The sequence below is a fragment of the Rhinolophus hipposideros genome, assembly GCF_964194185.1.
Source record: "Rhinolophus hipposideros genome assembly, chromosome: 1".
Classification (NCBI taxonomy): Eukaryota; Metazoa; Chordata; class Mammalia; order Chiroptera; family Rhinolophidae; genus Rhinolophus; species Rhinolophus hipposideros.
This window is the reverse complement of record NC_138047.1, coordinates 25312636-25333492: the sequence shown is the minus strand read 5'-3', so window position 1 is coordinate 25333492 and position 20857 is coordinate 25312636.

The window sequence follows — 20857 nt, the reverse complement described above, 5'->3', positions numbered from 1 at the left end:
TATGTTAGAGTCTTGAGGCAGAATTCCTTCTTCTCCCAGAAACCTCAGTTTTTGCTTCAACTGATTGGATGAGGCCCAACCAGGTTATCAAGGGTAATCTCCCTTTAAAGTCAACTGATTGTAAATGTTAATCATACTTACAAAATATCTTCACTGTAACACCTAGACTAATGTTTGACCAGACAACTGAGCCCCACAACTTAACCAGGTTGACACATAAAATTAACCATCAGAGAACTATTATTTTCCTCAATTATAAATGAAGAAAATGAGACTTGGAGAGGGTAAGTAACTTGCTCCAGGTCAAAGAATGAGAATTAAGTCATATTAAACTTTGACCTGTGTAACCTCAGTGTCTAAAGCAGCCGGAGGACATTGTAGAGGATAAGATCAGTGAACTTGAAGACGTAGCATTAAATTAATCTATAGTTGATTATTGACAAATATAGGGAAGGTTGGTGAATGTATACCAGGTTAATATCAATTTTCATTGGCTTAGTATTAACCTGAAAGATTTTCTAATACAACTGTGTTTAATGTGAAGTCAGCTCTACAAGAGTCTATTCCAAAGATTGCAACCATTTCACATAAATGTTTTATGTAACTATTCTGTGCATGAATAGCATGATGAGGACAAATTCATTTCTGATGCTCAAAAAATGGAAAAATAACATTTTTCCATAGAAAGGGGGGAGGGAAGAATTCAGTTATTTCTTCTAGCATGATTGGTCAAAAGGTGGTTTTTATGATTGATAGTTTAGAAAAGTTTCGTTCATCTTCTCAATCAGTATTGATACTTTTTAAGATGGTTGTCAAACTTGGAAAAACCTGTTTCAAGTCTCTTTCATATACGAATTGGTAAAAATATCCTCCCTCCCTATTTATAGCACCCTGAGAGTTACCCTACAGGAATTTTGATCATTTCTATTTCGTGAAAGTTTCATTAAAAAGAGCAAATTGTGTGGTGCAATTATAATTGTCCATGCTGAGTTAAGTGTAAATCCTGACAGGAGAGAGCTTCTGCTTTGGTTCAGCATTAATGAAAAGCAAATTGTCTATTTGTGACTTTGCACACTTGATGTTTGGAAGAATTTACCACAGACTAGTTTTTGGCTCTGTACATTTCAAAACGTATCAAAATGTATTTCTCCTGCTGGATAGTGAGGGACCCTATCGTATCTCCTTTGGGTCATCACACTGGGTGGTATTCCCAGAAGTATTCCTGTACTGGGACGACTAATAGTCATTTAGCTATGCTCAAGAGAAACCACACTCTTCATAAATATAACCCTCTAAACCAACATTTAATGTATGCCCAACTCCACTTCCCCTGAGCCAGATCCCCAAAATGTCCATGTGCTCTCTGACACCACCCGGCACAAGGGACCATATGTAGAATGGAATTGGAGAGGAAAGAGGCAGTGGCTTAACTGATTTTAGTTAAATTATCTTACTTTTGCAAATTCAAAAACAAAAACTTGACCACATTGTAAGGGCTTTCCCAGGGCCTTGGAAGGAGTCAGTGCAAGGGAGGGGCTGCGAGGCTCAGCTTTGCTAACTTCTCAGTCATTGCCCAGGAGGGAGCATGTGCTCTGTGCTAACGAGGTCTCCAGATCTACCTGGCTCTCTCAGCACTCAGCATTCCCATGGCATAACAGGATCCTTCTACATTTTTTCCGTAATCAGGGTTTTAAAACTCTGCAGATTCACTATGCAAAACAGTTTGGCAGTTTCTCAAAAAGCTACACGTAGAACTACTGTATGATCCAGCAGTTCCACGTCTATGTATCTACCCAAAAGAATCACAAGCAGGAACTCAAACAGATACTTATACACCCATGTTCATTGCAGCAATATTCACAATAACCAAAATGTGAAAGCAGCCCAATGTTTGTCAGCAGATGAATGGATAAAACATACACCATGAAATGTGGTGTATGTTTACCACTGGAATATTATGCAACAATCGAAAGGAATGAAGTTCTGACACATGCTAAACATAAATTGACCTTGCTCAATGGATTCCCACTCAGGTTGATATACAGGACTAGGGCTGAACTCCCTTAACCTGTCAAGAGACAATTTCATTTGAAACGAGAGGCTTAATTTACTCCGAAGAATGACTCTATCATGGTAGAATTTGCTACCTAGTAGCTAGATCTTTGGGTATGGGGTTGATGGGGAACCAGGTGCTGCGATCCCTGAGGTCTGTTTAATATGCCTCCTTGGGGATCTGGATAGACACTGACAGCCAGCTGGAGGGGAGGGGTGAGCAGGCAACCTCCTGAAAGTTTCATCCAGAACATAACAGCATTGATATGGGAGGATCATTAAGTGAAAGGGGGGAGGCATGTGCTCCCTGAACATTGTGGCTCATCTCTCTAAATGTATTTGCCATTCCTGCTTCCCCTGCCCCAGCCCAGGTTCCAGTTACCCTCCCAGTCACTTCTAGGAGATAGAGCCTGTGTAACGTAAGGGAAGTAATGCTGCAATTACTAGAGTGATTAGCTCAACAAAAGTTATATTTAGCACTCAAGCAAAATCGGATGTGGTTGTTCCAGCTAGGCAGGTGACTTCAGTCATTCGGGGACCTGAGCTCCTTCCATCTTGTGGCTCTGCACAGGAAACAATGAAATAAATATGGATTTTATTTTTTAATATAAGAGACTGATACATTGAACTAAAGTGCTGCCACCATTGATAAGTCATTTCAGATGGTGTTAATGCCTGAAGTTCAAGTTAATAGTTCCAATGATTTGTCTCAATATACTTGTTAATGACCTAGTGGATGAAGTGAATGGAAATGTGGAAAAATTTGCTGATGACACAAAAGTGTTTAGTTTGGTAAGAACTAAGGGGGATTGTGAGAAACTTAAGATGGATCTAATAAATCTGGGTGACTGAACAAACATAAAGACTGACTACATTTTACAGAGAAGGTAGTGAGGTAATAGACAGTGAAAGAATAATTTAAGCTCTACATAATTTAACCAGTACACACTGATGGACTTAGAATTTATCTCCTTCTCAAAGGAAAAAGACCTGCTATAGGAATCAAATTTCACGAAAATACTTCAGTAAAACCATCTAATTTGCAACAGTCCCGAAAAAAAAAAAAAAGGCCAAAAAAGTCTAGGTATGTATGTATTCAGAAAACAGAGGGGAAAATACAGGAAAACATGGGGTGGGCAGGACTTGGTGCCTACCTAACAAGCTTTCTTCTGCTGACTTTGTCCGAATGTTTCCCCCAGTTACCCCCACCCCCACACTTCATTCAGGAAAGGTGACTTCTCCCCATTCCCAGAAAATGAATAAAAAAATGTATCTAAATCAATAGTCCTTAAAGTGTGACCCCCAGACCAGCAGCAGTAGAATGACCTGACGGCGTGTTAGAAATGCCAGTTATTAGGCCCCAACCCAATATACTAAATCAGAAACTCTGATGGTGGAACACAGCAATCTGCATTTTAACAAGGCCTCCAGGAGATTCTGATTCACACTGAAGTTCGAAAACCAACCACTGGCCTAAACCAGTTATGATAGTCCCATTCTCCTTTGCCAATGATTATATTAAGGATAAGAATTGAGACTTCGTTTAGGCCAATGAGATACAAGTGAAGTCTGCTGTGTGATTCTAAGAAAGGTCATTCTCTCTGATGAAAAGAAGACAGACACTGGCATTTGGCCATAGTTGGATGAGTATGTGATTTCAGGAACTGCAGCAGCCATCTTGTAGCTACAAGTGGGCACATCTGAGGACCACAGAGCCAAAAGATCATGTCTTTGTGCCAGTGAATTATCCAACCTTGGCACCATTCTACCTGTAAGATCTCTTGGTATGTGAGGAAATAAGTCCCACTTTTTGTCAAGTACGTTATTCCTTGTATCTGAAAGCATTCCCCAAAGTACATGACTTCTGTCTCCATTATGATACAGAGGAAGCAAACCTGAACAGGCAAATGTTCAAAACTAGTGAAACAAAAAAACCAAAACACAGATTTTCTTATCCCTCTCACTTGAACATGTAAGAACTATATTCCCTGATCTTCAAGAAAGTGTATTTTTGAGCCTCATTGCTTTTACATATGTGTTAATATAATACATATTTACCTTTCTCACAGTTATTTGTGAAGCATCTTTAGTAATAGAGCTATCCACAAACATAAAAATCCCTCCAGAAGTCAGCACACTTTCCATCCAGGTTAGGGCTCTGTGTGACTACAGGATACACAGGGGAAAAGTGCAAAGGTGTGGTAGTTCTTATCTCAAACTTGGAAAAATAAAGTTGCAACAGCGCCCTTTTGTTTCCCTAAAAAATCCATCATGAGTTGACCATTTATGAATCTCCTCAACTCTTCATGTTGCTATTCCTATTATGGATTAAGAGATGACATGGTAGAGGTAAACATCATCTCCAGGATAATTTTCATCAGAAATAAAAATGCTGAGACAGGAATGGTTGGAGATCTGCACAGAGAGCAGGCAAAAGATATTAAGACTGTGTCTTAATATCCTGGCCATGTGCATGGGACTGTGAAGAAATTCACAAGAAAGAGGGCAGAGAGGGGGAATAATCAACCAAATAAATGTATCCTTTTCTGTGCACCATCCCAGCTTAACTTTAGACAAACTTTTTACAATTAAGCCCCCCAAATGACTAACTGCAAAAGCAGATGGGTTTGTCATCATGCCCCGTATGTCAGTAAACTGGGCTTTATAGGACAGACAGAAGGCATTCTTCCAAAATCAACTGTCCTCCACTGGGAATTCCCTGTCAGCTGTCAAAGAAGCCTGGCTCCATAGAATTCAGCCCTTAGAGAGTGCAAAAGGGGAGAAGATCTCTCAGAGACAAAAAGCAGACTTTGCGGGATTTGGGGGCTTAAGACCAATACCTTTCAGTGCACTCAGAGCGTTTAGGAAAGCCAGCAGCATCTGGATCCCAGATGTCCAAACAGGTCTCCCTCTTCTCAGAGGGAGACCTAGTTTGCTGCGGAGCTCAGAGAAGATCACGAGAGAAGGTACCCAGACACCCAGCCAGGAAGGTGGAAGGGCCAGCTCCAGGGGACAGTCAAGAGGCCAGGCTTATTTATCCAGGCTGGAGGCATGAGTTCAAGATTTCTGTGTTTCTATTTCCTCTTGTTGGAGGGTGAGACTGTTCCTGTATTATGATGGAGTGAATATAGAATAGTACAAGTGATGGGAAGAGGCATTAGATTGTGTGCCTTTATATGATCCCTGTGGCATAGACATTGTTATATACTCACCAAAAACTATCTCCCAGACTCCTTTGCAGCTAGGTGGGGCCATGTAACTGAATTCTGGACAACAGAATGTAGGCAGAAGTGACATGAATCACGCCCATGCCTAACCAAAAAAAAGTCCACTTCAGCCATTATGCACAACCTCTCTTCCTCATCTATTGGTCAAGGGCATAGGATCCAGCAGACAACTTGGAAGGCATAAGACATGGTGGAGCCACAAGATGGAAGGAGCTCAGGTCCCCGAATGACTGAAGTCACCTGCCTAGCTGGAACAACCACATCCGATTTTGCTTGAGTGCTAAATATAACTTTTGTTGAGCTAATCACTCTAGTAATTGCAGCATTACTTCCCTTACGTTACACAGGCTCTATCTCCTAGAAGTGACTGGGAGGGTAACTGGAACCTGGGCTGGGGCAGGGGAAGCAGGAATGGCAAATACATTTAGAGAGATGAGCCACAATGTTCAGGGAGCACATGCCTCCCCCCTTTCACTTAATGATCCTCCCATATCAATGCTGTTATGTTCTGGATGAAACTTTCAGGAGGTTGCCTGCTCACCCCTCCCCTCCAGCTGGCTGTCAGTGTCTATCCAGATCCCCAAGGAGGCATATTAAACAGACCTCAGGGATCGCAGCACCTGGTTCCCCATCAACCCCATACCCAAAGATCTAGCTACTAGGTAGCAAATTCTACCATGATAGAGTCATTCTTCGGAGTAAATTAAGCCTCTCGTTTCAAATGAAATTGTCTCTTGACAGGTTAAGGGAGTTCAGCCCTAGTCCTGTATATCAACCTGAGTGGGAATCCATTGAGCAAGGTCAATTTATGTTTAGCATGTGTCAGAACTTCATTCCTTTCGATTGTTGTATAATATTCCAGTGGTAAACATACACCACATTTCATGGTGTATGTTTTATCCATTCATCTGCTGACAAACATTGGGCTGCTTTCACATTTTGGTTATTGTGAATATTGCTGCAATGAACATGGGTGTATAAGTATCTGTTTGAGTTCCTGCTTGTGATTCTTTTGGGTAGATACATAGACGTGGAACTGCTGGATCATACAGTAGTTCTACGTGTAGCTTTTTGAGAAACTGCCAAACTGTTTTGCATAGTGAATCTGCAGAGTTTTAAAACCCTGATTACGGAAAAAATGTAGAAGGATCCTGTTATGCCATGGGAATGCTGAGTGCTGAGAGAGCCAGGTAGATCTGGAGACCTCGTTAGCACAGAGCACATGCTCCCTCCTGGGCAATGACTGAGAAGTTAGCAAAGCTGAGCCTCGCAGCCCCTCCCTTGCACTGACTCCTTCCAAGGCCCTGGGAAAGCCCTTACAATGTGGTCAAGTTTTTGTTTTTGAATTTGCAAAAGTAAGATAATTTAACTAAAATCAGTTAAGCCACTGCCTCTTTCCTCTCCAATTCCATTCTACATATGGTCCCTTGTGCCGGGTGGTGTCAGAGAGCACATGGACATTTTGGGGATCTGGCTCAGGGGAAGTGGAGTTGGGCATACATTAAATGTTGGTTTAGAGGGTTATATTTATGAAGAGTGTGGTTTCTCTTGAGCATAGCTAAATGACTATTAGTCGTCCCAGTACAGAAATACTTCTGGGAATACCACCCACTGTGATGACCCAAAGGAGATACCATAGGGTCCCTCACTATCCAGCAGGAGAAATACATTTTGATACGTTTTGAAATGTACAGAGCCAAAAACTAGTCTGTGGTAAATTCTTCCAAACATCAAGTGTGTAAAGTCACAAATAGACAATTTGCTTTTCATTAATGCTGAACCAAAGCAGAAGCTCTCTCCTGTCAGGATTTACACTTAACTCAGCATGGACAATTATAATTGCACCACACAATTTGCTCTTTTTAATGAAACTTTCACGAAATAGAAATGATCAAAATTCCTGTAGGGTAACTCTCAGGGTGCTGTAAATAGGGAGGGAGGATATTTTTACCAATCGGTATATGAAAGAGACTTTAAAGAGGTTTTTCCAAGTTTGACAACCATCTTAAAAAGTATCAATACTGATTGAGAAGATGAACGAAACTTTTCTAAACTATCAATCATAAAAACCACCTTTGGGCCAATCATGCTAGAAGAAATAACTGAATTATTTTCCCCCCTCTCTCTATGGAAAATAATGAAATTATTATTTTAGAAAGACGTGTTCACAAAGTATACAGGCAACAAATACAGGGAGGAAGTGTCAGCAAGTGACATCAGGCATGTTAAAAAGTATGTTACTTTTTGGACATGTGATGTATGTGGCACCTGTCAGGGTTTCACAGTGTGTGATTTATTGTGATTTCTTTTCTCATTCTAAATAAGAATTCACTTTCATAACAAATTTTATGTTTGCAATTTTGGATTATTATGATTTTTTAAAATAATCCTTTCAAGATTGTCTAAGTGACAGTCCCCACGAAACTTATCTGCCTCCACGTATCGGGTTTTGCCGCCACTGACTCACCTCCATATAAACATATACTTTATTCTGTGCTCCTCGAGCAAGTCAGGTTCCCTGTTCTAAGAACAGCCCCTTACACCACATAACTTTTCAACAAGTCTCATTCCTCCCTACTCCCCTTATTCCACATTTAACTGCTACTTCTGTGACCGCTTCAAGTCACAGTAACACTCCACCTCCGCATTGAGTCATTTGGCTTGCTTTTCTGTAGAGGCCTCCCCTGCTGGGCTAAATACTGCCCCCCCCCAATACAGGATTAGAATACCTGTATTCTAATCCCTGGAAATGTGAATGTGAATCTTTAAGTCAGTGAAAGGATTTCACAGATGGGATTGAATTAAGGATCTTGAGATGGGAAATTATCCTGGGTTATCCCAGTGAGCCCTAAATATTCTTACAAGAAGAAGAGAACAATATGACACAGAAAGAAGAGAAGGCAACAGAGCCACAGAGGCAGAGATTGGGGTGATGCTGCCATAAAACCAAGGAATGCCAGCAGCCACCAGAAGATGGAAAAGGCAAGGAAACGTATTTCCTCTCCAGGCTCTGGAGGGAGCCCGGGCCGGCTGACATCTTGGTTTTGGCCCCAGTGAAACTGATTTTGGACTTCCGGCCTCCAGAGCTGTGAGAGAAGAAATGTGTATTGTTTGAAGCCACCTGGTTTATGGTAATTTGTTAAGTAGTCGTAGGAAATGACTATACCTCCCAAAAAACCGTCTATTTTGAAAGATCATACTCTCCCCATTCAGATAACTTCTGGTTCCAATAATCTGGTCATAAGACCCCATTTCATGAGACCCTTCACCTACTTCCTCTTGACTCCTTTACTGTGTTATTTCCTTGACTCCTTTACTGTGTTATTTTCATCCACAGGGGACTTGAAGCCCCTCTGTGAAAGCTCATGAACCCTTCCCACTCATGCCCTTTGGCCAGCCAAATATATACTCTGTTCTTGCAATGTTTCCCTCCAGTGGAGCCCGAATGGGTGAGGAGGCAAAGCCTCTCGCTCATTTGTACACTCCTCTGGTCCCACTCTGTCCATTTCCTAAGGGTCTCTGAACTTCCCCAAACACTTACCAACAAACAAAACAAAAAAACCTCTTCAAACCTTCCTTCTCTAAGAATCTTAATCTTCCTAGGAAGAATATAGGTTGTATCTGCTCCTGCCTCATTTTAACCACCATGTCTTTTCCAGAGGGAAATGTTGATTCTTTATTCTGGGAGCTACTGGAAGCAAAGACTCCTAGTTTTTGAGTCAAGAGAGTCTCAAAATATTATATATACTGAATTATTATGTGCAGGGAGCTAGGCTAAGAGCTAAAGATGGCTAAGACACAGTTCCTGCCCTTAGGGAGCTTAGAGATTCAGCTGGGGTGAGAGCAGAAGCAACAGGGTACACATATAAATATTTATAGTAAAAGTAAGAATGTGCAAAATGCCATAACAAAATGTTATGTGGGTGCAAAGCAGGGAGACATCACACTATAACGTGAGTCAGGAAGGCATCCGTGAGTAGAACACAGTTGAGGTGGACCTGGAGGGGTCCCTGAATTTCCCTGATCAGAGTCTACTAGTCTAAGCCAAGGCATTAAGGCAGGAAAGCCCAGCCTATAAGGAAATGAAACTAGAAAGGAAATTTGGGACCATATTTGGGAACCTATGGGGCAAGGGTCAGCAAACTTTTATAGCAAGCCTTTAGATAAAGGGCCAAATAGTATCTTAAGCTGTGTGGTCTCTGTCACAACTATGCTATTGTAGCATAAATGCAACTATAAACAATATGTAAATTAATGGGTATGGCTGTGTTCCAATAAAACTTTATTTATATAAACAGGCAGTGGGCCAGAACACCCAGCTAAGGAAACTGTAAGTCACCAGAAGTCACTGGAGGTCTGTGAGCAGGAGGATGACATTATAATATTACCAAAGCTATGTATTTGCAAAAGTAATTTGGCCATAGGGTAATACTAGAATTAAAGGAAGCTGGGAGGCTGTTATAGAGTTTTGGGTAAGAGTCTGGAATTGGGGTATTGAGAGCAGAACTGAGAAGGCCCAATTTATAGGGCATGGCAACTTAGAGGATGTGGAGAGAAATGGAGAGAGCAGAGTTACATATGGCTTCCAATCTGAAGACTGGGGCTGGGATTTAGGGACTGCAGGGAAAGCTTGTCAGAAATATAATGAGAGGGATTTGGGGGTTGAATATGCCAGCGGATGGTCCCTGTACTCTGAGCAGAGTGGTCAGGCAGCTGGTGTCAGGTGGCTGAACCTCCTTTGTTTGTGCCAGAGGCCATGTGGGACACAGCTGACCTGGGGCGTCAGTGTGACCCCTGGGGCTTCGAGCAGACAGCATATGACACAACTTGAATCCAGCCAAGCCTGAGCTCCGAACAAGCAAGGACCAGGATCCCTGAGCTGCTAGACATTTCGGAGGACAGCCAACACAGAGCATAACCAGCCCCACCAGAGGCAGGTTGAGGCTGTGCCAACTGACCATGGAAGCTGTGTGTGTGGGCCAAATTGCTTTCTAATTACATTGCACTCCAGACAAGACAAAATTGTGTCTCTTGAAAAGCATGTATGTGGAGTCCAGCTAAGTCTAGAGGAGCTCAGTCTTGGTAGAGTCATGTTGTCGAGTTCATGGCCATCTTGGGAAGGAAGATCCGAGAGAGGAGGCAGGGGGAGCCTGTGTGTGACTTAGTGGAACATTATGGGCACGTTGTGAAGAATCAAACACATTTAAACGGAGGAGGTGATTCTGAAAGACAATGTGCCATTTCACCACAAATATCTCATCATTCTCTCTGGGACTCAATGTAACACCCTCCTGGAAAAATCATATAAAGATTAGTTTTTTGCCTGTGTCTTATAGCAAACGTTCTTCCTGCTGCTCTGCCTGCTGAGGCAATTTAGTTGAAAAGGAGCCACCTTAGAATTTGCCACATTTATGTTTGACAAAGAGGCCGTTTACTCACCAGTTACACACTTTCTTGCTGAGATGCAAACGTTAAGGTTTGGCAGGTATTGAAAACGCTCTTTTGATATTTATGCATTTTCTTGGGAATCTGTTTTCGAAGAGGAGCAATAAGAGAAAGATTCCTGACTTAGAGATGTAAATACAATGCTACCACTTGGGGTTATTTATTTCACAGGCAATCAATCAGGAAATGTTAGGAAATATACTCAGAGTGGTTTCAAACAGGATTCCAGTCAAGTGAGTAATCTTTCCATTTTCTTTTCATATGTTATATGATTTTTGAAAAAAAGATGAATTAGTAAAGGAATTAAAAGGCACTCTCGGGTTCAGATCATAAATGTGAATATAAGACTCAATTTTTTAAAAGAATGAAATGGCTTTAATTACGCTGGAATAAATGCTGATAGTGAAACCAAATACTCTGTGTTATATTAATACACACAATATTTTAAATACAACTGGTGATTCCAGGACTTTTTGACAGCTCTTGTAGTTTTTTCAAGGATCAGCTAGCTGTTATCCAGTCTTTTCAACTTGGTCCCAGGTATTCCAGAACAAGTACACACGCTGTAATTTCAATGGTTGAGTTCCTATTGTATTTATATACCATGTGCTCTGGCTGTACTTTTTGGAAAAATGGTTAAGAAGTGATTATGAGAAAAGTTAGGCATGGGTCCTTTATACTTCTTTCCAGCAGTTTCTTCAAGCAGAAGAAGAGACTGGTGGAAGGACTTGCTGGGTTAAGGCAGGCAGAGAGAGCAGTCACTGGAAAGGAAGTTAGTTTGGTCTTCTTACAGCGCTCTTTCAAATAAGAAGTTCTTCTTCCTGGTGTGTGTTAAAGGTTAGCTTGGCCTTTGGAGGACCTGACAGTAAGGTGCAGGTGGCTGGGTCAAGAGCAGATTCTGCTTTAATATCAGTTCTCCTAGTTTGGAGACTTGGGTTGGCCATGGGCCTACACTTAAAAGTGTATCATGAGCAAAGGTTAAGAAGCTACAGTGCTGAGTCCCTGTGCTTATAACCAGGGAATGAGAAGTGGACCTCAGACCAAGTCAGCTCCTCCTGGCTCTGCACAGTCTAAGGTGAAACCCAGCTTCATGTATTATTGGCACAAACCCAGCTTCATGTGTTATTGGCCTTGGTGTCTGCGAGAAAGGCAGCTTTCTTCCCACCAAAAGACTTCACACACAGGCCTGCTCTGCTGATGACAGGACAATCATTGATAGACCAGGCAAGTTGTGCAGAAGGTGACATTATCTTCCTTTTCCCTGCATATCTCTTTTTGTGTACTTCCAGATACCCTCTTCCTTTTTCAGGGACCCAAGGACCTCCTGCTCTTGATTGCTCTTCCTCATCCCCACCACCAATTGCCTAAAAATCTTAACCTCAGGCAAGAATCTCCATGAGTCATTGAAATCTTAGCGGGAAATTTTCAATGAGCATCTTCTCCTGTCATATTGGCATAGACTCCTTAGCTCAGATGGTACAATTAAAGATTTAGTTTCCTATTTAAGGATTTCAGGCAGCAAACTAGCAGAGGAGGATATACAAGGAACAACTCTTCATGCAGATGGCAACTCAAGATTGGCCCCACTATATCCATACCCTGGGCACACATAGTTGGCAATATTTGGAGACAGAAGGTAGAAATGGTCTAATGCTCAGAAAAGAAGGTTGGATGTGAAAAGCCAGTTCATCTGTGTTAACTTTGGTGAATTACATGATTTGGAACACAGTACATGACATTCAGACAGAAGGCAATGGAGATAATTCCAAAGTCATCCTCAACAGAGGTTAGGTTATCTATCACACTGTGGATCACAGACACCTCCAAATAAACTCTGCATGATTTCCCTCTCCAGTTCGTTCTGGTTTGGCCTACTTTCCCTAGCCCAAGTTGACACAGTCCTTGTGTCTATAGCCTGAGAAAGGAAGTGACCTGCTGTGATGAGAGGTTTTCCCTGGTGACATCCATCCAGCTGGCCACAGTGGGGCTCATCTGGGGCCCACACAAGCAGGATATCAGAATGTGCCAAAATCAGCAAAGATAAGATCTTTGCACAGAATCCCTCCATCCTGAGGGGCAAGAGGGCAGGACTGAGAGACAGATTTTAGCTCAGCACTTGCTTCTAACATCTTTGACCCCTGCAACCAAACTATATTCAGGGAGTGGTCTGGTTGAACAGACAAGAAGGGACAAAAAGAAGAGAAAAGTCAAGGTCATCGCTGAAAAACTTTGGGTACTTTTGCCAATCAGATGGAAGCAGCTCTCTCAGCTGCCCTGGAAGGTCACAGCACCCTCTAGATTAGCTCCAAGTGGTTTTGACGAAGGAGTCACTCCAGCCAGAAATTACATCCACCAGAGATCATGTCACTTGATCTACAAGTGACAGCTTTTATCTGTTTGGCCCCACACACTCCCAGACATCATCTTTATTCTCTTCTAATTGGTCTTGATGGCAAGCTTAGGGACATAATGAAATTAGAAAAAGCAACTCTGAAGGGAAACAAGGAAACCAACTTGTAGTGTGGCATTTAGTAAAGTACCTGCGCTAACTGGATACAGAGCTCTGGATCTGGTCTTGCCTGGTCTCCCCACCATGGCTATGCAGCTGGGAGGCAGATATCCCATCTGATAGCCAGGTGGGTTCCCCCAGAACAGACAGTGAAGGTTGAATCTAGTGACTCCAGAGAGCTGGCTCTCCACGTGGCATCTCAAATTGTCCTCCATTTGGTTAACTTCAAGACACACGTGATCTTCCAACCTGTGAAAGAAGAAATGTTTGTTGGAGCTGGAAAAGTGTGAAAGAGTTCTACTCACTAAGAACACTGGGCTGTGCTTTCTGATGTTTCTTATTACTGAAGGCAGGATAACGACCGGTTCTGGTGGGAAGATAGCCCTACACTGCCCAGCTATGCTTCCTGACACTCTTCCACAAGTTCTGTTGTCAGAGGGACCTCCTCTGTCTTGTTCTGCAACCTGAATGGTCTGCTTTTCTCTTGCACAATGGTGTCCTGGACCGCTTGTTGTGTGTTAGACTGTCTGTGTGCGCATAAGAAAAAATTAACAAATACCCTGTTTTCAGTTAGTGCTTTGCTGTGCAAAACAAGGACTGAGAAAGTGGAGGAGTTGAAGATTACACTTTAACTTTCACAACAGATGTTTTTGCATTTATTTTCCCCCAGGAGGACAGCAAGTGCAAATCCTTCATTTGAGCAATTTCCATCCCCTTTGGATAGGCCCTATCTAGCCTCTTGCTGGGAAGTGTGCATAGCTCCTCAACCAAATTACATGGGATGGTTCCAAAGGGAGAAAACGTAGTTTGCGCACTTCAATTTAGAGGATTGCATTAAATCGTGCAGGAATCAGAGACTCACTCCACACCAGTCACAACCAACTCAGACCCTTAGGGAGGAAGGTGCTTGAGCCTCAGCAGTTCTGACACCCCAAAGGGGTGGAAGGAGATCTAATGGCACTTATGAAAATTGGATAGATTGTTATAAAATACTCTGAAATTTTAAGTTATACAGGTGTAGTAGGGATCAAAATTCCAAACCCTCCATCTCCACACAGGCCCTGCCCAGGCCAGCTCCTGGTATCAAGAAAGGGGGAGGAATCCTAATTAGGTTTTCCTTTCCTCAGCATTGAACTACCTTCCGCAGCTGAATTGCTGGCGCTTACTTCCTCAGCAAGTTCAGTGTCCCTGGAACTCCAAGGCAAGCAGAAATCTCCGGAAATTGAAACCATGAAAGCTACAGAGTGCCCAGAGGAAACTGGACCACCCGGAACCTTTCTAAAACCGGTGATAACTGATAAAATTACGAGTCAGGAAAAGGGTCTTTGGTGAACTAGCATTTCTGAGGTCTTGGAACGTTTTCACTTGACTGAGAACATTCGGAGTCAAGTTTTTGGTTTTGCATGTGAATTGGAAAAAATATGTGGTGCAATTTTCTCCTCAGGAGAGCAGAGCAAGGGGACAGTCAGGGAACGCTGGGAATGGCAGAGCCCGAGCCCTGCATCCTGCTCCTCTTCCAGCTGCTTCCTCATTCTCTGGGGAATCTCTTTGCATTCACTACAACTGGACAGACATGTTGCCTGCGTTCACCACTGGCTGGCCTTCCAGAAGCTCAATCACAAAGACTGTTGGTGACAGGGATTTTCAATTTAGCTAGTAAAGTTTCACTGTTTTTCTCAAGTGCATAAAAGGTCTTGACTTCCTTTGTTTCTAATTAAAGACATATGGGCAGAGGATGGTCTGTGCCTTCATTTTACCTCTGTGTAAAAGAGTGTGGCCTAATGGCATCCCGATTTGCCTGTCACTGGTTTTTCTGGGCAGTTTTAAACAGGTCACCTGATCTCTCTGCAACCTGAGAGGAATATGTACCTCATTGATTGGTGTTCTGTCCTATTTCACTGTTTAGTGATATTGAATGGTAATAAAAATGCTTTAGAAGCAAAGTCCTGGGTTGTCAAAATGCCCATCCATCACCATAAGCAAATTTATTCCATAACACTTCAGGTCTTTAGAACTAAATTGAATAACTGCAAAAAGCCTCTGTGAAATGAAAGAGAGAAGGATCAAGTAATAGCCTGATCCAACAGCTCCCTGGGAGTGGAGGTTTTTTCCACTTGGGGAGCTTTAACTCTGTGAGTGAGAAGCACCAGGAGAGCATAGAGTAGTTACACATTTCCACACTATCGAAAGACAAACTATTAGTTTGTTATATGGACCACTTTGTGCCTTGTCTGCCCAAAATATGCATTAACACAAGTCACAGTTCTTGTACAGCAGTTACAATTAATGCTGGGCCAATCTTTCCAAATAAACCAGTGTTTAATTAACGTAACGTGTTTTCAGATCTATTGGTTGTAAATGATAATGTCTGGAGAAGAAGGAGCTAGCATTTATTAGGTACTTGGCGTGCGGGGCGTGCGGGGCGTCCGGCGGGGTCTCTGCTCCCGCTCCCCATATAAAAACGCAGGACATGGTGAGGCCAGAAAGGAACACCCACGGAGCCATAAGTAGGGGAGTCTATCACTATATTCTCACCGGCGGCATCCGCCTCTCTGCAATCCGCTCTTGCTAGCCCCCATCTCCTTCACTCTCCTTCAGTCTCCTCCTTCACTCTCCTCGGCTCCCCTCCGTAGCCGCGGCAGTTATATCAGTGGCCAATGGCTAATGGCTACAGCTGATGGCCAACCAGCCACAGCTGACGGCCATCCACTATCCGAGCCAGCACCTTTCCACATGAGGCCGAGAGCCTGGAAACCGCTCTCTGGGGCTCTGTCCCCACATACTCTATTCCAGACACTGTGTCAAGCAAGTGCTTGTGTGTTAGCTCCTCAAATCCACACAAACCCATGGGGAGGTAACTCAGTGTCTCCATCTTATAGAAGAAAGGAAGTTGCAAAGAGATTCAACAACTTGCCTAAAGTCACATTGCTTCGAGGTGACAGAACTAGAATATAAACCTGGGCAGTGTGACTTCTGGCTACAGTCTTAACCACATGCTACCCTGCGTCCAGGTTTCCTAGGCTTGTCTGATGGAGGAGCCCGGACCAGGTTAGAATTCTGACTCACTGGACATTCATTGATCTAGAATCCTGTATTCAGTTAGGAAATACTACTAATTCCTTCTCTTATCCTTTTCCATCAACCCTATCTTACAGCCTTAGAAGAGGCCATATGTTAAAGAAAGACTCTTCTCAAGGTGAGGAAAGAGGAAGGGAACAACGTATCTGAGACCTTTCCTTCTAAGTGGCATGAAGATTTTTTTTTTTTTTTTTGGCATGAAGATTTTTAAAGGGTAGAATCTTGTCATTATATCAATAAAGCTGGAAAAAATACAGTGCATTGCTTAAGGTAAATTGGAAAAAAAAGTAAAAGGGTAGAGGCTTTCAATATCTCTAAATGTATTAGTCCCAAAGCGTTGATGCCAGCTGCATTACATTTTACAGTAACGATTTTTGTCAGAGTCTAAAGGAGTAGTCATCCCCCTCAGTGTGAATCACCAGAAATGTGCTCAAAGCTGCTCATGTTTAATACACTTGGAAAATAGCACCTCCACCTGCTCATAGAAGCCTGCTGAGTGGTTCCGTGGGGATCCAGGGGTGACCATGTTGTGGTGTATTCCTGGGAGTGGTTTTCTTCTTTTTGCTTCTGGAAGGAGGTCAGAAGCAAAGAGGAAGTGTCTGTTCCATCCTTGAATACATTGAATCAGTATTGAAATCTATTATCATTCCAAACCCTTGGACACAAGTCCGCTGAAATGAAACTGTTCTAACCTTCAGCAAACAGGCTCAAGTGCTGGAAGGGCAGGAGGAAGAGGTGTTGGCACAGAGAGGTCAGAAAAGTGACTCGGGTTATAGTCACACACCCCGACTTAGCCAGGTTCTTTGCCAATCACCACCGGTAAGGTGTTACCCTGGGTTTTGTCCATCATTCATGACCTTAAACCTGGGGTGCATTTAGCGATGTCAGGGTAAATATTGTGTTTTTTGTGGTCTTGCCGATGGTTGTACCTACTCAGAAGACCCTGAAACCATGAGCTGGCCACCCCCTATGAGAACGATCCCAAATCCCAGTTTCCACAGAAGGAGATGAAAGCGAAGAGTTGTTTGGGGGCTGTGTGCCTGTGTGCTCTTTTGTTTTTTTAAACCGGTTCGCACCGTTCAAAGAGTCCTTGGGAGGATTTCTGCTCTGAGCTCTGGCCCTCCAGGCAGCACACAGCCCCTCCACCACATCCTGCCTTCACTTCCTCCTCCCCTTTCCCAGCTCCAGAAGCCAAGCTGGGAAGTCTCTCACGACCCTGTGGCTTGGCCGGGAGGAAGCCTGAACTGGATACAGCTGGCTGTCCTGGGGCCTGGTAAGAGTATTTATCCCTGAGTCTGTGCTTCTTTGCTCACTTATTTTTAGACTTGTGCTGCAGACCTTTCTGAAGGCTCCGATGTGAGTCTACTTTGGGGCTGGGCCACGCCAGGGAAGAGACTGATAGGCTGCGGGTCTGCTGCACACCTGAACAGGGATCCAGGCAGCAGTTAAATGTGGTTTGCTTTAACGGCAAAAAGAGGAGAAATCAACACCCTTAACCAACTCCCTGCCTGTCTCCCAAGAACAAAGGTTTTCTCTTCCACGTTAGCAACAAGCCATGGAGAGTGGTTGAGGACATGTGACCTGGGAATTTGGTCACATTGAAGAGGCAGAGTGAGGAATGTCACGCTCAGGTGCAGCCACTCACAGAAGCTCAGGCCATGCTTAGGAACACAGCTGCGTCTCCAGCCTGCCCTCCGCCATATATCCTGTTACGCAGGCACAGCCTTCACTACCTGCACCGCTCACTGGGCTCCAGGGCTTGGCACCTGTTGCCTCTGGAGAACTGTCCTCTGTGTCCTTCAAGATCCAGGTCAAATGCTCCCATAGCCTTTGTCACCACAGAACAATGATGCATGGGTGTCACCCTCCCCCGACTGGGCATGTCTATTCACTTTATACTGCAGGTGTGCCTGGTAGTACGAGTGGGGTGGAGTGGGGTGGGGAGGACATGGCAGGGATTGTGGGAGATGACGGAGGAGGCGGGGTTTGGAGGCCAGCTTGTGAAGCACCATAGGTAATCCCACATAATAAGTATTCGGTAAAAGCTGAATAAATGAATGAACCAAGTGACTTGCAACAACAAGATGTTATAATGTAAAGTCAAGAACCAGTACATAGCCACAACTAGAAAAAAATGAAACTAGCTAATTCATGTTCCCGGTTTAATTTGTGTTTATTATAAAGCTTATTGGTTTAAGTAAATCTTTATGAATTGACTCCATTTTCCAATTCAAGAGATTTACGGTACCTCAATCTGGGTTGGTTGGGCCAAATGTTATATGTGTAAAATTAAAACATAATTGTAAAATATTGAATATATCTTCTCTGACTTGTCACCAATATTGGCCATATTCAGGCAGATATCATACCCAAAACAATCAGACGTGAAAATAGAAATTATTTTAAAAGAACGAGAATTCACAAGCTGGCAAGGGCCTTTTCATGAGACAAACCATTGCCAGTCACTCAAAGTATTTTGGCGATGTCCCTGCGAATGTTTATACAGATCATCAGAGCTTAGTCATGCTTACTCCTGGACAAGGCCGAGCAGGAGGGGTCTGGACTGGGCGCCCAAGAAGCGAGGCTGCTGCGGGAGCAGCTCGAATGAAGAGATACTAGAGAGGCAGTGGCAGGCAGGGCTGTGTCCTTTCTGAGACCTGTGTTCCTGTCAGGCTATTAACTGTTCTGTCACGCGTTCCCACACCTGTGCGCACTTGATGAAAAGAACTTGCCTTCTCCCAACCCCACCTCCAATGTGAACCTCTTGTGTTGTCAGAGCCGCTCTTCCTCTGGCATCGCTTTGAATTCTTCTGTCTCACTTCTTCTTGCAGTGGCCGAATCTTCCTGTCCATCTCCTCCTTTTTGGATTCAACTTTCCTAACTGCTACTTTTCTGAGCACTTTGTCAACTCCACATACCTCAGCCCACAGGACAGTCATGTTCTCAGCTCGGGACCCAGGAGTCTGCCGATGACTGGGGTGCCCTAATCATTTGACTCAGAAAGGGAATCAGACAGGTGTGAGGTGAAATTGCAGAGCCAACACTGGAAGGCAGGGTTTCAGAGCCAAGTTCAGAGGTCAGGTGAGCAGGTAAGTTCAGCGTGGGGGACCCAAAAGAGCTGAGGACAAAGTGCAGCAGTGAGGCACCTGTCCAGAGTTGACCTGTGAATGGGTGGCCAGAGCAGGATTGACTTTATGATTTGGAACAGCCTCTTGGGAATGGGTGATTCTAGTGACCATGAGCCCAGGAGTACTGCTAGCACAAGTCAGGCACAGTCAGCCTTCAGGTGACTCTCTGGCTTGGATGAAGAGGGGCTCATGGCTATACTGTTCCACAAAAAGGAGCTAAATTCTATAGAGTTCTGGGAAGATCATTAGAGCAGTGGTTTGAAACCTGGAATTATCCTAAGAGTTTATTCAGAATCCACATGCCAGGGCCCCACTCTGGACCTGGCCAATCAGAATCTCAGAAGAGTTTGGGATGGGGTGGGCAGGCATATCTGACTTTACAATGTGGCCCAGGGAACTGGAATACAACAACCTGCCACTCCCTGTCTCAAGGTGGGCACCATCTCTGTTGTGCAATATTCAGGCCACAGGCCATGCCTTTTTTTACCTCTCACTCAGCACAGTTCCTTTCACATAATATACCTAAAATAATTTTTGTTGATTGATTGAATGAATGAATATGTGAATACATAAACAAATACTTCCAGTGACTAAAAGAATTCTTGAACATGTCAACAAATACAGGGAAAGGGCAGATTTCCCATAATGGATTTTAACTACGATTGTAAGCAACACTTCCAGTTACTATTCATAACAACAGCTAAATATGACAATACTGTGGCATATTTTATCAACTTGTGTGGCTCGGCAATATATGGTATTACTGAACAAAACGAGGATTTGTATTAACATCATAGATGAGAGTGTAAAATGAAAGAAGGAACTCCACCGAACTCACAATTAATTATATAATCTGAGGCTTAATTCTGGCTTTAGAAACAATAGGAACCATAATTACATGTCTAAAGCCCAAAATGGAATCCCACAAGTGTTTGACAAGTAGAACATAAGGATGATGGAGTGGTTTACCCATAAGCTTGACCACAGGGCAACCCTGGTGAGTCATGATTTCAGGTCGGGGCAGGATTTCTCATTATCCTCCATTCTTTCACAGTGAGCATATTGAACTATGGGCCACTTGATGGATGTGACTCTGTTTGTGAATTCAGCCTGGCCTGCTGGCTCCATGGATCTGACCTGTATATAGAATAGCCATGCAAATTAGCATGGGCCTTGGGCCAGGAAAAATTAATCCAGGCTTAAAAGCAATCAAGTAAAAGGTGTCAAAGGGCAAATGAAAAGGGAAATAAGACTGGGAACAGTGAGGCTCTATTTTTCAGGTTTCTCTAGCTCACCAACTTGGGATTTTTTTTTTCTTTTGTCACTAGAAAACTTGCCAATGTAGAAAGAGCTGGTGGAAATATTTCCAAATATTTATTGGATGAGAAAAAAAGTTCATGTTGAAAGTTGAAGTAAAG